At 37.9% G+C, this 18,771-nt stretch overlaps 1 long non-coding RNA gene across 1 annotated transcript in view; it reads left to right on the forward strand.

The window, feature by feature from the left end:
• The first annotated feature begins 6,823 nt into the window (after window positions 1-6,823).
• The window catches only part of LOC113639758, a 33,589-nt gene continuing 21,641 nt past the window's right edge, over window positions 6,824-18,771 (forward strand). The window contains exon 1 of the long non-coding RNA XR_003439890.2: window positions 6,824-6,951. This is a non-coding gene — a long non-coding RNA (uncharacterized LOC113639758). The remainder of the gene's footprint in view (window positions 6,952-18,771) is intronic.

The following is an 18,771-nucleotide window of genomic DNA, read 5'->3' on the forward strand; positions in this document are numbered from 1 at the left end:
CACACACATTTTTGTAATCAATTCCATGTCATTGTTAGCTCTGGTTGTTACACATTATTATGTACATCATTTATTCTAAATAATTCAATTCTGCACATTTGAGTTCTCTTGAAGCATAGGATGTAGTCAGTAAGCGTTTCTTTTCAGTCAGCACTGTGCAGAAGTGCTGAGCTTTTCCACCTTTTGCTTGGCATCACATTGAGCTGTAGGAACAAGGAGCTGGGTACAAAGGCTTTCGGTTATATATTTTCATGGTGGATTTGAAATCAGATTATATATGTGTTAACTCAGTAGACTAAATGGATTTTAAGAGACTAGATCTGACTAATAAGGAGTTGCCCGGGAGGCCATGCTGCCAACGGTAGTAGGTTAACCTGGCATGCAAATTAAATCCTAGTCTCAATATGCTTGTCCATTTAATGCGATTCATTCATTCATTCATTCATTCATTCATTCATTCATTCATTCATTCATTTATTTATTTATTTATTTATTTATTTATAGACCTAATATTGTTTCAAATATAGGCCCTGAAACCGTCAGCTTCATAGAGTAGTAATCGCAATTACTTGGAAATATATGTTTTGGGGCTCAGTGTGCCTGATGTGAAACACTATCATTCTCGAGGAGCGAGTCATATTCTGTCATTTCTCTCTTTTATATCCTCTCTCATTTCCCTTCTATTCACTGCCATCTCTCTGCGGGGATTACCAAGCAGCAGCCACTTAGGACTCTAATCCAAGAGAATGCCACTGTTTGTTCTGTAACTGAGCTTATCCTGTTTTTTTTCCCCCCACTTTCTCTGTCTCTCCCTTCTTAACTAATGTTAGATAGCTATGCTTTACTACTGCTTTACGCGTCCTGTTTCCATGTGTCTTGACAGAAGTAGAAGGTACACAGCCTCGCATGTGTCACATACGCTAATCGGCTTTGACCTTAATGATGACAGTGATTATACAGTGCACAAAGCTTTGACTTATATGCTCCGAGTAGTCAAGTTTCACTCGACTGGATGAGGTTCGTACAGCAGACGCATTTCATTCTGATCAGGAATTAATGTGAAACTGGTTTGGAGGAGAAAATCCCCAGGAAGTGTTGTATACGTGACTGCACATTGTACTGCTCTTTAAACATGACTTGTTTGCTCCCTCCAGCACAGAAGTCATTTGTAATGTGGAAGTTCTAGATTTTTGCTTCTTTTTAAAAAAATGTCCAGTCAGTAGTTCAATAAAACAAGCAACAGCTATAAAAGTAATGCATGATATCCTAAATCGTAATTGCTGTATCTTTATTTGTGTTAGATTTTTTGTAATTAAACTGTTCAACAGAGATATTTTGCATATTGACAGTTTTAAGTACGCTAATCACTGCCATTTTTAATGGACGGAAATATAATATGGAATATTTCCTTTTCTCAGATATGAACATCCGGACAAATAAAAATAAATAACCACCCTTCAAACAAAGGTATGCTTGGGAGTGTGCACCTCATTTCAAGCACAATTAACTTGAAATGGAGTGCTGCTGGATCAATAGTCCCCAGTTGATCCAGGGGGGCTGTCACTCTGTGGAAATGGCACACATATGGTAATACCCTCAGCTTAACAACAACTTAGAGGATTTACTGTTGCCGTTTTCAGACCAACATGAATAACAAACAGTCGTCCACCCCCTGGGAGCCATTTTGTTTGATTCCAGATTCCATTAATCTTTCTGGGGGAGGATACCATTTAAGATAAATGAAGGGAGAGCTAAGTAGGCTGTATTGAGAATGTGAACAGTAAACTATGCTAATTTTCAAAATTTAAACTCCATGAAGATTTTTATGTAAATTATATTCTGCTCTTTTCAGCTCTATTGTTTGTCCTCATCAAAATAAATAGGTTTTTCTATTACTTTGTAAAACAATCCTTCCCTGAGAGTGTAATATTTGGACTTAAGTCAATTTTAGGGTTTAGAGACATTGTGGTGTCTAATTCCCTTTAATTACTATACGTCAAACTCAGTCGAGTATTTAGTTGAAGTTGATCCATGTATGTAAATCTATGCCATTGCATAACTATTCCAAGCATAAGAGTATTATATTAGAGAAAAGCAGTGTGTGTTTAAGTGTACTTAAATCAGGTGTGTTGTTGAACTATGCGATCAACTATCAGCAAATAGGTCCACACTGTCTTCCTGTGTACCGAATTGGCTTTAAAGATGCACGATTTTTGTCCCACCACAAGAGGATAATCTACATTTAAAGCAATAACGTGGTAGCATTTTTGTCAAACTCTGACTGACAGCCCAGGCAGTGTTGTGTGCTCTCTAGTTTTTTCCTCTTGTTTAGTTGTACTGAGCTGGCAGGTGTGAGTGGAAGGGGAGACACTCTACACACAGGCAATTCCCCAACCGCTCTCCCCAGGAGTATGTTAAACCAAATCTAAATTGGTCCTATGATTTCCTCGGATGGAAAGAAAGTGATGTTGGTAAAGAAATGAATAAATGAGAAGCAGCGCTGCTCCAGGGCCAGTTTGCTGAGCCTCTGCTTTTATCATGTAAATCAAAGAATCAGCAGTGGGTTAGGAGGACAATTCCCAAGCCACCTTTTGGGTGAAATGCAACTTTCCTGTGCTTTGAGGCCCTTCAATAAGGAATTTATTTGGAAGACTCAGTTTTAATTTAAAAGGAGTCAGCAGTGACTCGAGGGAGCAGAACTCAGTGTTTATTCTATGTGTGTGTGCGTGTGTGTTTGCAAGCATTCTCAGGAGGGAGGGTCTCAAGCCTCTGAATTCTCACCTCTAACACACAACCAGTGTCGACATGTCTACATGGGCTGCTGATACATCTCTGTAGTTTTTTTTTTTTACAATAGGGAATTCACCAGACTGTTTTTCTCCACAAATGAAGAGGTGTAATTTAGTTTAGGTTATTATGTTTTAAAAAAATCCACTCTTGCTCCCTACGAGTAAAAAAGACTCCACTAGAGGCAGTGCCTTGAAATTGACAGCTGTTACTGTGCTCCGATGTGCTGCACCATCTGGTGCTGATGCCAAACAACAAAAAGGGTTAATATTCTATGATGTTTTCTGTTGGCACTGCCTCCATATCCAGTCAGACCGGGCTGATCTGTGCCAGGAGAATATAGCATCCAATAGGAAATAAACCTCCATTAGCCTGGCACTATAGATGGGGATGTAGTTCACCCAAAGGGTCAGACGTGCTTGGGAGGATGCCAAGAATAGCCCAGATTCATCTTACTGCTGACTCTCTTCAGCGATATGCATCCTGGCCGTGATGAGAGTAAAATAAATCACTGTGACACATTTACTAATATTTTTGACATGGTGTTAAAATGTTCGTTATTAACAGTCAGTTTTGTGGATACACATTGCTTTGGGGATATTGGTCTAAAGTCTCTAATTTTCTTTTTTGGACTTATTTTTTTCTTTTCTTTTTTCCCCACATTCTTGGGTCTATTGATCCATTATTCATTGACCACAGATGTAAATATATTGGGAAAAAATAGGGTTCCTGCTGTACGTACATAGCCTCTGGAGAGAAAAGAGCCTGGTGAAATTAATAGGCCTCCTGCGGTTAAATAAGCAATGGTAAAATAATACTAAATGTCCCTGATGTTTGACAGACAGGGCCACAGACTCAGAACAGCGGGTAGTTATTAGACAGTGCAGGGGCACAGGGACATATTGCAGGCCTGAAGTGCCACATCAAAAAATATCATACTGCAATGGACAGTGGGAGCAGTGGCTCATTTGCCACAAATCCACAAGCTGCCACTCATTTCTGATTTTTATTTGCATAAAGAACACACAACAGCAGCATAACATTTTTTAAAATTGTTATTCACGCTTAGATATTTTTTCCATGAAAATGTTTATTTGTAATTCAGTTCATCTGTAACTCTGCTTATTTCTAAAAATCAAGTACTGGATATTTGGGAATCTAGTTTCAATAATGTTATACTGTGAGACTGAAGAACATTAAAGTTTAAACTCTCTGAACAGAAACTATCACATATGAATACTCATTTGCCCAAAGGTTTAGTGTTGACAAAAAGCTAACAAATATGCCCATAAATATGTGCTTTCGCTCGAAGACAGGTTTTTTTAAACTGGTGGCTCATTTAACATTCTGGAGAATGGTTCACAAAATGGTCCAACATATAAAGCAAGCGGTAGGGGGTAAATTAGAGCTCTGAGATGAATTATCATACAATTAAAAATTCCAGACTGTGCCAAAAAAGACCCACAATATAGAGCAAATCGCTGCACTTTTTGGGTCTTCCTTGTTTTAACTTTGAAATAGTGAGTTTATTTTGTATTTTTATTTACATGCCCTGTTTGCCATTTGATTTACCTTTAAATCGAAGCAAAAAATGGAACATTGTTTTTCACTCAGTGTATTAGATAAAGCATAGTTACATGTGTCGTAAGATGCCAGAGAAAACATTACTCATGCTGAAACGAACAGCCATGTTTCAGCAGAGGTGTCTCCTTTACCTTACTCTCAGCGTTATGTGTGTAATTCAGCGTTTGAGGTGTGAAATGTGGATGAGGTGGTTCTTTCTCCATGGCTCGAGGCTTCCTCTTTGGTAATAAAGAAAGCAGCATGGCTCGGACCACATGGTGAGATGAGACTTGTGCGATGGTCAATAATCTATTACTGCACATTGGCCTCCACAGAGTGACAAATGCCTATCATTGAAATAGGCCTGCAAAGGTCAATACTGATCTCGTGACCTCAGCCCTGACAACAAATACTGTAGTGCTTTTACACTGGCAGCTTCACTCTCCTGGGACAGATGTGGCATGTGGTAGCCTAGTGGTTAAGGTTTTGGACTACTGATCAGATGGTTGTGAGTTTGAATCCCAGGTCCACCAAGTTGCCACTGCTGGTTCCCTGAGCAAGGCCCTTAACTCTCAATTGCTCAGCTGTATAAATGAGATAAATGTAAGCCGCTCTGGATACGGGCGTCTGCCAAATAAATGTAAATGTAGATATGCACAAGCACATACGGGGAAAAGTTTGAATCATGTAGTTTTTTATTTAGAGTTCAAGAAGATTAGTCATCTAAATTGGGTTGCAGTATTTTGTGCTCATTAGAATTTATGTCTAAAATGACTAAACATATTCATATCAGTATTTTAGTTTCTAATGATTGTGACTATTTAGACATTCTTCTCTTCTACATAAAACAAAGGATTGATATCAATAAATAAGCTCCAAGATGCCACTAAATAGCCACATAATGTTATTCCATGTCTGAGATTAGAGAATGACATGATGCTTAATGACATTTTTGCACAAAACCTGCAGGGCAAGGTGAATAATTTCAGTGTTGAACTTAAGTGCTTTGATCGTTATTATACATTTGGACACAAGTTTTGCTCCTGGTAAATAGAACAGTAAGAATGAGATTATGTACATCGAGATCTAACCCTAGAGCTGTGATAAATGTGAGCTTACAAGTACTTGCCCAGCTGGCTAGCTAATTTACTGTAGTAGTTTGTGATGACTGGAGAGCAAGGATTTATTTTCAAATGGCATATTAATATATTATATATTCACAAAGCCTGACATGAAAATAAAGGTGTAGAGAGGTTTTCCCTTTCCAAAAGTATTGAACCAACAGAGCTTTTTTTTTCCTCCTTGGTTGTTTATACACTAAATACATTTGGGATTGAGATCAAAATAATACGAAAATAATATGCCTATATTTATGTTTTTGGTTTTCTACTCAATCTCTACATGAGCATATAGTCTTAGATTTTATTTAAAGTAAATGACGCTTATTACACACATATTTAGTTGTGTTTCTGCATCAAGCTGGTAACCCAATGACATTTTAAGACCAAATGCAGTCTACACAAGTCCAAAACCTGGTTGCCTTTACCTAGTGGTTCAGGCAAAAATAATCAACAATTAACACAGAAATGGTCAAAGAATGTACTGCTATGACCAACTCTCTGAATCTGAACCTTATAGAATATGTGCTTAAATTGAAGATGGAAGTCCACATGCACAAACTCAATGTAAAATATTCATTATAGAATTGTTTACCAAGATCTCTCTTGTAGTCTAGCTAGTCTTGTTAGACATCGCAGGCAGGAAGAGACTCAGTACTGTTATCATACAATTTTACTTTTGCCTTTATTTATTTACCTTTATTTTACCAGGAAGTCTCATTGAGATCAAAAATCTCTTTTACAGGAGAGACCTGGCCAAGGTAGCAGCGTACTACCTACTACTACTTTATCAGTTTAAATTTGGAGCATGCTGGAATAATTTGTATTTATCTTTTGTAGTTATTTAAACAAGACTACACATTTAGTAGTAGTTAAAAAATACATTTAGTAGTTACAAAACACTACAAATTTCAAGTAGCAAAAAGATCTTTGTTGGAAAAATGCATCTTTCAATAGAAATGTGTGTTTAGGCTTAAAATATAATTTTTTTTGCAAGTATTATTATTTTCTGTTGATCTTCTAAGTGTTTCAAAGGATACAAAGAATTCCGGTAGACAGTATTAGATAATCTGGACTCTGTTCACACTGTGAGGAGCTATTATGTGTTTGATAAATGATTTTTAATAATATTTAACAACTTAATCTAAATCTAATTTATTTTTTTCTTGATTTTTCTTCCATCATAACTTTTTTTTAGCTGCTTAATTTACTTTTCGAGTTGTTCAAAGTTTGATTATCGCATATAACTTTTTTAATTATATCATTAATATTTTGACCCATGCAAAATAATGACAGAACTTGGGATAATAAATGATTATGTTTTAATAGTTACATGTTTGCATGCTTGCAGGACTGTGCATTTGGAAAAGAGGTCTGTCCCAGTGAGCAGTCATAAAAGAACGGTGTGTGTCTGGGCTTAGAGGATTGAGTAGAAGCTGCATGTGATTCTGGATGATGGGAAATCTTTAGGAATCAGTAACAGGTAAGTCATCCCTCTAGTTCGCCAGCCTTCTTATAACAATCCATTTACCCCACTAATTTTAATTCACAGCCTCTCAAGCACTGCTCACTTTCTCAGAACACTTCCTCTGTTCTCGCACACCCTGAACACATCCGCCACCAGTGCCTCCTAGTCGCTCAATAAACACCATTCAACATTCTAAAATATACGTCAGCATGCTGTTATTGCTTGCTCAACAAATCATAAACCCAGTTTGTCAGTGTTAGCCTCCTCGTTGTGGTTCAGATTTTTATATTCTGCAAATGTCAGTAGAGATGGAGGAGGAGAAGGAGGGCAGGGGTACTTATCAAATCACAAAGCTGCTCAGCCTTGCCATCAAAATACTTGTTTAAAGGAGAGGAGCATTGTGACATGCGCTGCAGAAATGACACCTTATAGTGAACTAGATATGTGTTTGTTGTTTTAGCTAAGTTAACCCATATGCACATACTTATTTAGCCTGGATAATTTGTCTTTGCTTACCTCTTTCCGGTGGATTCTACATAGGGATTTGTGAGGTTAATTTGTGAGATGCATGCAGCACTCTGACCCATTAATTTAAATGAATGCATTGCATTTTTTTGTTCTTACTCACTCTGTTGAGTTAAAGGAACGCTATTCATGGGATATTCTAAGGTCCTTCATAGAAGCAGGTTCGGGCTCATCCAAATTAAATTTAGATGAATGTTAATCAGCTTGTTCCCCTGGTTCACATTATGCACGTACCCCTGACATGCCTTGGTGTCGGAATCAGAAGTCAGGCTGATAATAAGGATTAATACGATGTTCATACTGATTTCTGCTAAAGAAAGCACCTTGTGCCTGGACTTGTTCTTTGATGTGTCTGGTCTCTCTACATATTGGCACTGTGGCTTCCATGTAATAATGATAAGAATGGACGTGAGGCATTTAAGTAGCAAATCAATAGCAAATTAAATTTTTCGGCTCTGAGGCGCACTTTCACAATCACGTCTAATTAGCCCTGACAGTCTGACTCTGGCTGAATTAGATTGCAGCCTCTTGTCATGTTACTGCCCCCAACCTCTTCCCCTTGTTTTTCAAAGCTCATTTTGGATCAAGAAATATAAATACTTCATGGTGAAATACAATAACATCCTATAAAAACAGTGCCTGAGCTATGCAAACACTGCCATTTCTTAGGACAACACAGATTTAGAGAAAGTTATAATTAAACTCTATTATTTTGTATAAAATACTGTTGAAATAATAGTCTTATGCCTAGCAGACATTTGATCTATCAGTGGATTTAAACAAATTTGCTATTCTGTACCTGCACATTTTATCAACCTCAGCTCTTGGAGTCTGAAGCAGCTCATCGCTCTTGCATTTCCTCCGACCTGAGCATGAATATCCATATATAGTTTATTCTTTTCAAGGAGATCACATTCAAAGGACATGTTATGAATTCTTCTCCTGATGTAGGTTAATCATGAAACACATGGCCTGGTGGTATGGGAGAAAATGGGCTAGCCCTGGAGTTACTGTAGATAAAATGTAAGGAGCCACATTCACTTCTATATAATGAATCGTGCAATGACTATATACTCCAAAAATGTGCCTCTTACTGGAGTTCATTATTCATCTCAGTCCTCCATATGAATAAACAGGGTCTATTTAATCTATCTTTCCCTCATCGGCACACACAAAGCATATGGCCGCATGCAGCACTTCAAACCCATATACACAAAGAACAAAACGCACAGGAAGTTCTGTCTTCACTATTAGAATTGTATACAGTGACAAAACACACACACACACACACACACACACACACACACACACACACACACACACACACACACACACACACACACACACACAACAATTCTTCCTTCCTGTTTATATGAATTGTCAAGATTTTCAAAAAGGTTTGAAAGCTTTATTTTTGTGCATCAAGTGCATTTGTGGATTTTTTCATAAATCATTATATTAAATCATCATGTTTTTACAATAATATTATATTATTATACAAAAAACTATATCAAAACACACTTACAAAATATTGTTCTTCATTTATGCAAATGGAATTAGCAGCTGAATCTGTGGTTTTTCTTTAGTTCAGATAAATATACGTTTATATTTGTTTAACAAAGTATGTTATTCTTTTTAATCATTTTTAACTAGTGTATGAGTGAATGAGTCGTATTTGCATAAGAAAGATTACAAAGAATAGAAAACAAGACAAAACAAAACAAAACAAAAAACACCAGTACCCCATCTGTGTTTTACTCAACTGAGAGATGGAATTCATATTAAATGATGTCCTGTTCTTACTGGACTTAACTATAGTGGGAAATGTTTTCAAACCTCTGGTCTTTTTTCTGGTTGACATTTGGGAACCTCAGTCATCACCCTGTCTGGTTCCCACTATAGTGCTCATGTCTGTGCATTGTTGACCAAAACAGAAATTAACTGCACCTGAATGATACGTCAGAGACCCCCAGTGGGCCAGGAATCTGCACTCAAACTCCCTTTTAATAGACTTGCACCTCATTTGGCCTCTAAAGCCCATTGAAAGGTCCCAGAGGATGACTGGAGGCTGCGGCTTGCTCCTACACAGCCGTCAGCAGAGGAGGGAGCCTGATTAGAGCATGCCTCCTAGCCTGAGGAGGCTACAGGGGACAATGCCAAGCTTTCCTTTTCAAAACAACAGGCCATCCCGTCTGACCTCTGTCACTGCCAATGTTTGTCACCACAAGGATGACACACACACACACACACACACACACACACACACACACACACACACACACACACACACACACACACACACACACACACACACACACACACACACAAACAAAAGAACAGAGAAAGCTCTTGTTGACAGATCTCATATTGACAAGACCTTAAGTCTACTGTATGTTTTACTTTGTATTCAATACCCATGCCACACTGATCCCTTTTTTGCATGTCAAACAACGATTTAGGTGCAAACACTCATGCATACACAGTAGTTTCTCCTTTATGGAACTGCTATAATGTTGGTTTTATATTTATTTGTCTAGTAACTTTATCAACTCTTAGCAATTGTTTCTGGTGGTGATATTGGTTAGTGTATAAAAAGCTTTTGCTTTCATCACCTTACAGAAAGGATACCCTGATATAAGTGATATATTGTAAATGACTCTTAATATAAAGAGTTGTCTTTGAGTGTCCGCTACTCAAACTCTATATTCAGATATCTCTCCTCTTATTCTTAATGTCACTTAATGTCAAGTTTTTCGTCTTTTTTATTAGTATGTAGAATTTACTTGAATAATAATTTATTAAATGCCATATCAAAAGGGTGAATTTAAGGTAATGACTTGAATAATATTTTACATTTAATTAAAAATATATATCAAATCATACCAGAATGTATTACAAACAGAAAACAATCAAATAGTCATATACTTTTATACATTATTGAACAATGAATAAAAAAGGAAATAACACAAATAGTACTAGAAAATAATAGTAACAGTTCGAGTTTATTCCTGAGTATGTAAAGGCAATTGGAGCCACCACCTTATATTTGTTCACATATTGTACACAGCTTTTCACTTGTTTATTGTACATGTGACTGATTTAGCAGATGGCCGAACTGATAACAGTACTGTCCTCACTGATGTGTAGCAATACAGCAAGTTTCCATGAGGCAAGCCTGGTTGAAGTGGTCATTAGAAACAAACGCCGTCATTTGGAATGGATCGTTACTCATCTGAGTATTGCTCGCTCATGTTAATATGGAGATGACCTTCTCAGGAGGGGGGGCTGGCTTTGCTTAGTTCCAAATTGGGATAAATACCAATTGCTATTTATGACATACCACAAAATGCTTATGCATCATAGTGTCATATTCAAATTGGTGCCCATAACCTTGCGATCCCTAAAAAGTCATATGTTATGAATTTGGTTTATTGGCATTGTTTACGCTGCATTAATCATGCAAACATGCATTTGGAAAACAAATGGCTTATGCACATTTTGGATATGATTCAGAAAGGTTGCCTTTCTCTAGGTCTGCACAATGTATGGAGAGATTTCATAATACATGGGCATGGATAAGTGGTTGTAGAGGCTCACAAGCATCTGTGTAATTCAGAAGCTGCATTTAGTCTTATGTTTTGTCGGGTTCTATAAATATCACCTAAAAAGAGCATAGTCAGAAAAACATTTTTCAGACTGGAGGCCAGTACATCAAATGTGTATGAATAAGTGTATCGAAACAAATTGGGTTAATCTTGTTTGTGATTGCATTCAAAATCAGTGTTTTATCAAATGCAAATGAGATCATTGTATCACTTCTTGGTTATTGTCCTGACATCCCATTCTTTATAGCATCAAGCTGATGTTGGACTCTGTCTGGGTTGGGTAACGCTTTGAATTGAAATTATTATTGCTGACATTATGCATGCTGTCAATTATGGGTGGGCTTGACCTTAGTTACGTAGTTACCCATACTGAATGCAGGTCAGTAATTGAATACTGCAGCAGGCAAGCACCCATTTCTTGGTGTGCTTGGAAACTGAAAGAGCTATATTCCCATTGCTGTCTGTTGAATAGGTTCGAGCACATCGAAATGAAGGTCACTCTTTGCTGGGACAAATAAAAAGGATGTTGGTGATTTCCATGAATCCTAATGAATATGTGATGTGAACCTTATTGAAAGCTTAACCAAGCACAGTTCTGGGTTTCCTCTTCCTTCATTTGGAAAGGTGATGTCTGATATACTGATAAAGCGGTTAATGTACAAGAAGAAGTCTAGTGTAGCTCATTTATTCATTGTTGCTTTCAAATGCATTCTTTGTCTGTTCAGGAGCCCCATTGTCTCCATATTAAGTGGAGTTCTGTGGAGATTTGAGCAGCATCTTGACTCCCCTAAGTTGAAGTGCGGCCGAGGTTAAGTGGTCTCCGTGCTCACAGCACCCATCTCCACTACGGCGTGACAGCTGGGGACTGGGCTGTTGCTATGGTTATCACTCCCTCTGTTGTGCCGCCTTGCCCCAGACTGCTCATTTGAGACACAAGCCGCCCATCCAGACACGAGACAACAATCCGCAGATCAGTAAACTCTTCCAGACAGACTGCTGCCTTTCTCACTCCCCTATGACTCACTCTCTTTTTCTGGCTTTTGACTTCAACTATACTTGGTTTGCTTTCATGCATTTGCAACTTTTAATTGCACACATTTTAAACGAGTCACATAAAAATGGAAAGTCATTTTTGGAAGACTAAAAGCAAATTCCAATCACAGGAGATAAGCTCCGTTCAGTTTGTATTACTCTCTCTTACAGAGCACAGTAATGCAGATGGAAGTGTTCCAATTGATAGTGAGGCCAGTGATCAGGAAAATTATTTTAAAAATTCTGCCAATAGCACAGCCAACAACACTGGTCTTATATTAAAGTACAGGGATTATGTTTAGTGATGGTCTGCACACAAGGCTTATCAAACGTAGACATACCTATCTTCATGTAATCTTAGCAAAAATCAAACTTGTTCTGAAAATATGTAAAAAAAAAAAAAAAAAAAAAAAAAAAAACCTTTACAGTTTTTCTATTTTTTCTGTTTTTTTATTTACATCTGGTGTCTATTTTTTTTGCAGTGTACTTTGAGGTGAAGTATTTCAAGGATTATTGAACATATCTCTAGATTGCAAGAAAAAGTAAAATTACTGGAATTGATGTTTTTCTTCATAACTCCATAATTTATATCAGAATGAAATATTTAAGCCATTTTGAGACATCAGATTTGGTAAAAATGTTTTTTATTATATTAAATGGAGAAATACAACTATGAAATTATTTTTGATATTGGCTTCATGCTGAACTAAATTTATCTGTCCAACCAATTTGCCAAAAACAATGCCAGACATTCTGTTATCTTTAAATCTCAAATCACAGAAGAACACAAAACAGCAGGCAAACAAACACATTTCCACCATCAGAAGCTTGTCTCTCACAGGGCAAACATTAGCAGTCTTGTGTTGCCTTTGTAATTACTGTTGTTCTACTGAGAGACATAAAAACAAACTTCAAAGATCAGTTTTACTGCTGTGCTGATAAGGAGCTCTTTCCTTTTCACAAGACTTAGTCACATTTTCAGGCAGTCTTTAGTCACTTTGGCTAGGAAATAGATGTATAAGGAAATAAACAAACGTAAAATAAATCTTGTAAAACTGTCCAAAAAACTTTCTGCATTTATACCTACAACACTTTCACATTTACTTTGCACCTCTTGGAGAATATTGGTATTTGGCCCAGGTTGTCAGCACCTGTTTGTTGCTGGACCGCAGTATCAGGGCCAGGGAGCATCTGGAAGTTCCCACAGCATTAGGATGCCTTTAACTTTACCTCCACAGTAGCACCGGCCGGTCTGCGTGAAGGGTAAATGGGGGCAAAGCGACTGCAGGCCCCACCGGAGCCTCCAACCAGCAGGCTCACATTAGAGGACATTTGTTCCACAATATTGCTTCCTCCTGCTTTCCCTAGGCTGGGCTCAGCACAGAAGGTAGAGGCAGATATTTGGGCTGCGGCCAAAGCATCTCCGTAGCCACCTCACTAGCACTGCAGGTGCTGAGCTGGGCTCCCCACCGCTCATGCTTAGGGTCCAGAGCCCACACCTGCTGACGGAACAAATGCCGGCCGCTTGCAAAATAAACTTATCTCACTTGCATGACAACACATGCCCTCGGGTTAGAGCGCTGCACTAGTTTTGCAAACCAAGCGGGGTCACTGGCTCATCTTCAGCTTGGAGAACACAGGAGGGAGGGGTGGCTTCTTTTTCACATGGATGACGTCTACCTCAGTCATAATTGGCTTGAATTTGTGTGTGTGTGTGTGTCTGTGTGTTACTGGTAGGCAAAAATCTTGATGGTTTAATACTATTATTATTAATAGTGATTCCTGTGTTACAGTTTAATAAAACTTTAAGAACAAATTTAAGAGAAAAAATTAGCTTAGATGCCTTCACCCAAATTATTTGTATAATTATAAGCTCTTGTGCTAAAGTGTTAAAGTGATTTGGTGAAGTGGATTTGATATGTGACGGGTCTCTGTGGATTGGTTCACTCATCCTAGTCCTTGAACATCCAATAAGCCAATCAGAGCTTCATATAAGAGTACTACAAGACATGATTGATCACTTTAACAGATTATCCCTAATCCTGACCGTGGTCGCATGTGGCCACCCCACTGTTTGGGGATGGAGGGTGGGTGGGCGTAATGATTTGCAATGATTTAGGGTGAGGAGGTAGATGATGGATGGAAGCTTTTCTAAGAGGTCAGGCGGTCAAGAAGCAAAAGAGTGTTGAAAATACTGGGTATTTAAACAGGCGGCAAATATGTGTCTTTATCATAATTAAGTGGCGATAGTTAACAGTGGACTGATGTGGCTTCTCAAGCCCATAGGGACGCCCAAGCAGACCTCCTTTGGGAAACTTACCCAGAATGGTTGGCTATATTTCCAAATGATATGCTAATGCCGGTGACCTCTGCAGCAGGAGGGCTGCTCCCACGTCTGAGAGGCTCCATCGATGGACTGGCCTTACTTAATGAAGTTTGGGATCATGTTGTAGACATACTTTAATCTCTCTCTGTATGAAAATACGAAGTTCCATGGTACAGGAAAGTAATGCTAAATTCTTTCCATGGTTTAAACTCTAAAAAAAGATACCATGCACCAAATTTTTTTATTTCACTTTGCAGTCCTGTTCACACTATCCATGATGAAACTCCATATTGTATGTTTTTTCCACTTCATGCATTATTCATGTAGCATCATTTCTAGTTTTTGGTAGGGGAAAATATATGTATAGCTGAAGAAATTGATACAGTCCGACTGCGTTTAATGCTGGCAATGCCTAAATCGGACCTTGGATTTGGAAGGGTCGTCACCGGCACATTTGAGTGTATGCATCACAGAGCAGGAGTGCTCAGCCAACTCCCCCAAAAATCCTGTCCCCCGGTACAGAGAATTACATGACCTCTCTCAGCTCACCGTAACCCCCTCATTATACACACACCAATGAGCTCGGATCATATTTTCCTGGGCAGTGAAAAAATGGAAATAGGAGGCAGGGTGGTGCCACGCATTTGAACAATGCTTTGCTGTTTTTTGTATTGTTTTTTTCCCCTGGAAGGTTAGGACTGATGCTACATAGAAATCCCAATTTGTGAGCAATTTATAGCCTATTATGGGAAAAAAACTGTGTTAATCTTTAATGGAACACAAACATTTTCATTTAAATATATGATTTTTCAGAAAACAATTATTAGAATATAGCTAATTTGTAATTATTCCGAGGATGAACATTTCGATATTCCGTAAAATTACATTTTATTTATATTTCATAAAAACCTCTGTGAACTGTGTACAGAATTGTAGTGGACATGTATGTTCAAGCCTCTGTGTGCTGGCTCTCTCTGTGGCCTTTCTCCCTCTCTTTTAGTCCCTCCATTCATTTTCAAATTAACCTTCTAATAGACTTCATCTGTCCATAGAGAGCCTATTAACTAAAGATCTGTTTTCATCCGCTGGACAACCTACCAGAGGGGAGACCCTTGCCTCACAGACCTGCACTCTTATGTAGTGAGCAGTACCAGGAAACAAAAATCGAATGAAAAAAGAGGCAACAAAGGGATTTCATTATATATAGTTAATTATCTCCTAGGCCTGAGCCGACCCTTTCCTGGCTAAAGAATTAGAGGGGCTTAATTGCTTTATCACCCAGCACTGTGATTTCCAGCAATCGAGCAGACTCCATTTAATTTAGCTGCCAGGAGCCAAAAGGGAGTGCACTGCTCTCTGGCTGCCTGGGAGAGAAGGGTGAGCACCAAACTGGCGAATTTAGTGTCTTAAAATTAATGAAAATCAACAGCAATAGCTGACGACTGCCCCTGAGGTGTGCTAGTGAATGAAGCTCTGCTGGAGAATGGCAAGGATACAAAAAGCTTGTTTCACTAAAGGGTCAAGACGGAGGAAATCCTAGCAGTGGCTCTCTCTGGATAATTGAAAGGTCCAAGGGATTTGGATGGCACTGCCGATATCTGAACAATTAACACAGACTCTTTGAGCAGAGGGAATCCTGGCAGTGTCTTCCTGAATGTCAGCATGTCTGATTAAAAGGCATATATTAATTAGAGACATGCTTCTTCATTAGACTAAAAGGATTAACATTTTTTTGTCTATGAATACATTTTACATTTAGCTCTAGAGGGAAAAGTCTCAACGTAGGAGAGTGAAGGCCCTTGTCACAGAAATGTTGTGCAAGATTTGAAACAGCAAGTTTAATGACATAATTCCTCCATTATAGTGCACTCATATAGGATTCTGCCATTAAGTACAACATGATTACAGGTTTTTATGGAGTTACAAAATGATAAGATTTTTAAAAAAAAGCATACTTATACTACCTATAATTTCATTTATATCCTTTTCTGTAGATATAGGAGTTTGTTGATATTTCATTTAGTAACGGAAAACTGTATTGCATTACTCTACTGTCCCTCTCCTTCTCATCCCTATGAAGCTAATAAGGTCAAATTTAAATCCAAAGTCCCTGACAGAACATTTTCTGAATCTGCTGCTGCCAGGTTCTGCATGGCTGTTTGGATCAAAGAGTGGTTATCTCCTATATTGAGCTGTTCTAACCTCTGTCCAGTCTGATTATGTGGAGAATGCTCTGAATTTCCTTGTTAATCGGATGGGCTTTCAGGGTCACTTCGTGTTTAAGACACTTTAGCAAGCAAAAATGCAAAGAAGACAGTATAGTGCTTACAACAAATCTTGTTTACGTTCATCTGGATGCTATACGTTCACGTTTATACTGCAGTTGTTTGTGCATTAAACATTGTCATGTTATAGTGCATTTGGATTTGACTTTTGTATTGTGTAGTAATACAAATTCTAAGGATATTTACCCTCAAAAAGACAAGAGTAGTGTGTTCTATGGAAAACTATCAATATCTGTCTGTGTTTATGAATTCCTTTGAACACACGTAACGGTCTTTGAAAATTAAAAAAACAAGACAAAAAACCTGCACATATAAAGGCTTGTTATTACCTATTATTAGATTAATTACTACAAGAAAAAGAAAACAAGCTTTTTTTTTGCATCAACAATTTACAACAATTTTTTTCATCATAGAAAAAATACCATCAAATGAATTTACCAGAAAGTCAGGTTCAATATATTAAACTTAACTCAAGTTGTTCTGGTTTTGCCTAATGTTTTAAAAACTTTTCTTTCTATCCCGATCCGCAATTTACAGTTTACTTCAGAGTGTGTTGTTTGCATTATCACTAAAGTTCTCTCAACATTAGAATTTCACTTTAGATTGTCAGGTCCTGATTAAAATGTTGACTTCTTACCTTGAATTAACTTAATGTAATTGAATGTAAAAGTCCATAGCTCAGCACAGGCCATGATCACTGGAGATGGATTAAGAGAGAAGGCTTTCAAATTGAATATAGTTCTCCCCCCTCAGGCTGTTAATTGTGCCATTTACCACTACCTGAGTCAGTGACCACTGCTACTTAGTTGCTCTAATGATGATGCACAGTCGGCTTGGGCTGGAGATAATTAAAAATGCTCGGCCTCTCTGTCTCGGACTTTCACTTTTGGCCCATTGACAGCTGAGCTTAGACGAAATATTGAGCTATCCTCTTGGCAGCATCTTGACTCTCAACACCAAGCTCTTCAAACTGCATCTTGTGCTTTTTTAAAAGAGTCTTTCAAAAAGAAGAAAAGAAAAGGCTCTCTACTCTACTACTTTTTGCACAAGACTGACTACACTTTCTTTGTAATTCCTTCTTACAGTAAGGTGAGGGCAGCGGCTAGTGATGTAAATAAAATTTCTTGATGAGGTTCATACATTGTATAAAAACCTAGAGAAATGGAGTTAAGATAAAGGAAAAGTCTCGTAGTTTGAGAAAATCACTCTCTCAACTTATGTTTGTTAATGTTAATGTTTGTTTCATTGACCCACTCAGGCAAACAATTTTAACCTCATTATATGTGTCACATGTCACACTTATAACCTGTTTGGGAAATGTAAGCAATGAGGATGAAGCCATTTCTTGTATCTCATACAGGCTGGGCAGATATGTTTCTTTGAATACATAGGTGCATGGGAGGCTTAATTGGATGACATTTCCCTGTTATTTTCTGCAGACATATTGTAAAACAATAGCTTCAGCATTTCAGACCTTGCACAATATGTTGTTAGAAAAACGTGCAGCAGATTGTTTTAGCAGCCAAATGAGAAATGTGGCATTTTATTTGATGAGTGTGGTCAGTCATGATTAACCTAATCTCTAGTAAACCAATAACACAAGTGGATGAGGTGGTTTAATGAACCTGTTTTATTTCTGGCAGAAGTAACTCTTTGACCTCCTCTTTTATGCCAGGAAAAGAGAGAAAAAGGGAGCAAGAGAGAGTGAGTGTCATCGTATTATAATTTCCTCTAGTTACGAACACATAACTTGAAATGTTACAATGCTGCTTGTGGCCATTGCCATTATGTACTGTTTGAAATGATTAGTCTGCATTTGGTGCAGGTCAGATGATCATTAATCAGTACGCTTTTGTATCTTTGCATCAGACATCATTTATAATAGAACTGCAACATGTTCTGTACTCACAAAGTGATTAAGGGACACACACACACACACACACACACACACACACACACACACACACACACACACACACACACACACACAAAACACTGACTGACCTTTTCAGGGGTTTAAGTTAAAATTGTCTTTTAATTAATTTACTCTTACAAATAAAAA

This window comes from Tachysurus fulvidraco, chromosome 4 (genome assembly GCF_022655615.1).
Source record: "Tachysurus fulvidraco isolate hzauxx_2018 chromosome 4, HZAU_PFXX_2.0, whole genome shotgun sequence".
Lineage (NCBI taxonomy): Eukaryota > Metazoa > Chordata > Actinopteri > Siluriformes > Bagridae > Tachysurus > Tachysurus fulvidraco.